Source organism: Hylobates moloch, unplaced genomic scaffold, assembly GCF_009828535.3.
Source record: "Hylobates moloch isolate HMO894 unplaced genomic scaffold, HMol_V3 SCAFFOLD_39, whole genome shotgun sequence".
NCBI classification, from domain to species: Eukaryota; Metazoa; Chordata; class Mammalia; order Primates; family Hylobatidae; genus Hylobates; species Hylobates moloch.
In genome coordinates, this window is record NW_026652314.1 from 665,188 (window position 1) to 669,986 (window position 4,799).

General features: G+C 47.7%; 1 pseudogene; it reads right to left on the reverse strand.

The window, feature by feature from the left end:
* Positions 1-2,386: 2,386 nt before the first annotated feature.
* Positions 2,387-3,220, reverse strand: LOC116463496 (ankyrin repeat and SOCS box protein 9-like; annotated as a pseudogene).
* Positions 3,221-4,799: the final 1,579 nt, after the last annotated feature.

Here is a 4,799-nt window from a genome sequence, read left to right on the forward strand (position 1 = left end):
TCACTGTGGCTCCTTTTGGATAAAGTCTGCCTTTTAACAAATGTCATAAATAATCATTTTTCTTTAACATTCTTTTTTTTTTTTTTTTTTTTTTTTTTAGACAGTCTTGCCCTGTCTCCCAGGCTGGAGTGCAATGGCACGATCTCAGCTCACTGCAACCTCCGCCTCCTAGGCTCAAGCAATTCTTGTGCCTCAGCCTCCCAAGTAGCTTGGACTACAGGCATGCACCACCACGCCCAGCTAATTTTTGTATTTTTATTAATTTATCTATTTATTTATTTTGAGACCAAGTTTTGGTCTTTTTGCCCAGGCTGGAGTCCAGTGGCACAATCTCGGCTCATTGCAACCTCCACCTCCTGGGTTCAAGTGATTGTCCTGCCTCAGCCTTCTGAGTAGCTAGGATTACAGGCACGCTCCACCAGCCTGGCTAATTTTATATTTTTAGTAGAGACGGGGTTTTGCCATGTTGGCTGGGCTGGTCTCGAACTCCTGACCTCAGGTGATCCACCTGCTTCAGTCTCCCAAAGTGCTGGGATTACAGGTGTGAGCCACCACACTCGGCCTAATTTTTGTATTTTTAGTAGAGATGGGGTTTCACCATGTTGTCTCAAGCTCCTGACCTCCAGTGATCTGCCTGCCTCGGCCTCCCAAAGTGTTGGGATTACAGGTGTGAGCCACCGTACCTGGCCTGCCTCTCTCTCTCTCTCTTTTTTTTTTTGAGACGGAGTCTCACTCTGTCGCACAGACTGGAGTGCAGTGGCATGATCTCGGCTCACTGCAACCTCTGCCTCCTGGATTCAAGCAATTCTCTGCCTCAGCTTCCGGAGTAGCTGGGATTACAGGTGCCTGCCACCATGCACAGCTAATTTTTTTGTATTTTTAGTAGAGACAGGGTTTCACCGTCTTGGCCAGGCTGGTCTTGAACCCCTGACCTCGTGATCCACCTGACTCAGGCTTCCAAAGTGCTGGGATTACAGGCATGAGCCACCGTGCCAGTCCTTTTTTTTTAAAAAAAAAAAAAAAAAAAAAAAAAGACAAAACTTCCCAACTTGAATAAGCCTCCTGAGGGCATGCAAGCCCTGGCCTCTGCATGTCCCTCCAGCAGCAGGCCCCAGCCTGCTCTGAGCCTTTGGCACGCTCTTCCTGGCGACCCCGTTTCCACCCCTCACCTCCTGTCTTTTCTTCCTTGGATCTTGGCTCCTTCATCTTTTTCTCATCTGCCTCTTAGGGACATCTTCCTTTCCCCCTATCAGGCTGCTTCTTCCCTTATGCACTCTCACAGCACTTACTATGCTGTGGTATCTTACTGGTGTGATTCTTTGTCCATTTTCCTACCTACCCCTTAAGTGTGGGCAGGTACCGTGTCTTCCTTGGCTGAGCCTAGTATCTTAACTGCCTACTGTGGTGCCTGACACATAGTAGGCATTGAGTACATATTTGCTGAATGAAATAATGAGTAAAATCTGGGTAATAGAAATAATACTTAGGTCTAAGAAGGACCAGTCTTTTTGGTAGTTGTTTAGCTACTTCATTTTGTTAAAAAGGACATCTTAATAACTAATTACTTAGTGCCATTACTGCCATCTAGTGGTGACTGATGTTATTATACTGCTGGGTCCATTCTCAGTGATGTTACTGTACTGGCAGAGAAGGGAATCAATCTATACATGCAAGATATCTGTTGAGTGTTTGCCTTGTTTCAGGTATTGTACCAGGAAGTTTACAGCAGTACCTGCTGGTTACACCAGCAAAGGGAGTGTAAGCTGCTTTCCCTTGGTCACCATCTAAGGAGGAGACCTGAATTCAACTCCAGGAGACCATCTCTGTTTTTTTATTTTTTTATTTTTTTGAAATATATTTATTTATTTTCATTCCCATATAGCAGAGATGGAACAAGGATAGCGATGCTGGAAAATCCTGCTTCGATCAAATCATCACATAAGTTAATGTCAGAAAACCTGTATTTGAATCTGACTCCTCTATCCTTGCCCTGGGAAATCGGACATATTGACCCAGTTGCTGTGAGGGCTGAATTAGCTGATGCAGAAAGTGCTTGGCATGCAGTAGATATGCAAAACAATGACTGTTATTTTAGACATTCTCCAAGCAGGGAAAAAAGTCTCCATGCCTTCTAACTAATAATACAAACTTACGCAGTGTGTTTAAACTCTGGCTTCAGAGTTTAACAAATATAAATCTAATCAAAAAAATTAGTCAAACTCTATAAACAAATTTATAACTAATACAAATCTAATCGAAAAAACTAGTCAAACTCTATAAACCCAACTTGATTTTAAAATTCTAGTGGCTACAACACTCAATAATGTTTTCACGTTGTTTGTGAATCCATTCCATTGATGCGTATAACGATGTAGGAGAAACCGTCTCAGATCCTCTGGGAGGACGAGTTTGGGTATCTTATGATGCTGCTGGATTCCAAAGCACTTCTGAATTCTAGGCATAACTGCATCAAAGAAGGGGGCCCTTCTCTCTCCAAGAAGAGCTGGATCAAAGGGCTCTCTGCAGGCACCAGCTCCACAGGACATTTGCCTTCAGCATTCTTGGCCTGGGTGTCTGCTCCAAAATCCAGCTCTTCACTGGCTGTCCTGGCCACTGCATGAAGTGGGGAATCCTGACCTCTCCCTTGGTTCACGTCTGCTCCTGACTCCAGAAGCTTCTTGACACAGGCTATCTGCTGGTTTTCGCAAGCCAAATACAGTGAAGTGCCCAGGTGGCTGATGTTATGGTCATTATTGCCCCTATAAGCTATAAGAGAGTCAACACACTCCACGTGGCCTCTCCTAGCAGCTTCATGGACGGGGGATGCCAGATCACTCTCAGGTCGAACGCTGGCTCCATGCTGCAGAAGCATAATCCCGGCTGCTGCTGACACAAACATTAAACAGTGGAGTGTGCTAGTCTGTTGTCACACCATTCACCTGAGCTCCATGCTTTAATAAAATCATTACACAAGAGGGATGACCTCTGAGACAGGCTTCATGGAGTGGGGAAACATGATCTGCCGTGATGATGTTCACAAGCCACCCCTGGCTGATGAGGTTCCTCAGAGACAGCTGATGTCCGTAGATGGCAGCTTCAGGTGTAGGAGACCAATCAGACACAGAATCACCCATCAATGGGTTTGAAAGAAGCCTGGTGTCAGGAGAGTCTCTTGGCCCCGTGGGCTTGCTCCCATCCATGCACCTTGTTTGCCATCCATGGTGTTCTCTCCTAAGTGAGTAAGCTCTGCACTCCACTTCAGTTGCTCAGCAAAGTCCAAACTCCATGCTCCCCCTGCTCCTGAAAAATTCCAGTTCTGTGGCTGGCTGAGCTGCACATGTCCTGGACAAATGGTCTAACTGGCTGGAGGCCCGCCAGAGGCCACCTGTTTTTTTTTTTTTTTTTTTTTGAGACGGAGTCTTGCTCTGTTGCTCAGGCTGGAGTGCAGTGGCGTGATCTCGGCTCACTGTAAGCTCCACCTCCCGGGTTCACACCATTCTCCTGCCTCAGCCTCCCAAGTAGCTGGGACTACAGGCGCCTGCCACTACGCCCGGCTAATTTTTTTGTATTTTTAGTAGAGACAGGGTTTCACTGTGTTACCCAGGATGGTCTCGATCTCCTGACCTCGTGATCCGCCCGCCTCGGCCTCCCAAAGTGCTGGGATTACCGGCGTGAGCCACTGCGCCCGGCCTGGGTTTGTGAATGCACCAATCGACACTCTGTATCTAGCTACTCTGGTGGGGCCTTGGAGAACCTTTGTGTCCACACTCTGTATCTAGCTACTCTGGTGGGGACGTGGAGAACCTTTGTGTCCACACTCTGTAACTAGCTACTCTGGTGGGGACATGGAGAACCTTTGTGTCTAGCTCAGGGATTGTAAACGCACCAATCAGTGCCCTGTCAAAACAGACCACTGGGCTCTACCAATCAGCAGGATGGGGTGGGGCCAAATAAGAGAATAAAAGCAGGCTGCTGGAGCCAACAGGGGCAACCCGCTTGGGTCTGCTTTCACGGCTGTGGAAGCTTTGTTCTTTTGCTCTTTGCAATAAATCTTGCTACTGCTCACTCTTTGGGTCCACACTGCTTTTATGAGCTGTAACACTCACCGCGAAGGTCTGCAGCTTCACTCCTGAAGCCAGTGAGACCACGAGCCCACCAGGAGGAACGAACGACTCCAGACGTGCCGCCTTAAGATCTGTAACACTCACTGCGAAGGTCTGCAGCTTCACTCCTGAAGCCAGCGAGATCACTAGCCCACTGGGAGGAAGGAACAACTCCAGGCTCGCCACCTTAAGAGCTGTAACACTCACTGCGAAGGTCTGCAGCTTCACTCCTGAGCCAGCGAGACCACGAACCCACCAGAAGGAAGAAACTCCGAACACATCTGAACATCAGAAGGAACAAACTCTGGACATGCCACCTTTAAGAACTGTAACACTCACCGCGAGGGTCCGCGGCTTCATTCTTGAAGTCAGTGAGACCAAGAACCCACCAGTTCCGGACACAGTAGCTCATGGTAACCTCGACCTCCCAGGCTCTAGCGGTTCTCCCCACTCAGCCTCCCGAGTGGCTAGGACTACAGGTGTGTGCCACCATGCCTGCCTAATTTTTAATTTTTGTAGATCTTGCTATATTGTCCAGGCTGGTCTCAAAATCCTGGGCTCAAGTAGTTGGAGAGGGCCAGAACAAAACGTTCCTTAATGGCAACAGACATATTTTGTTTTGTTTTTGTTTTTTGAGACAGTCTTGTTCTATCCCCCAGGCTGGAGTGCAGTGGCAGGATCTTGGTTCGCTGTAGC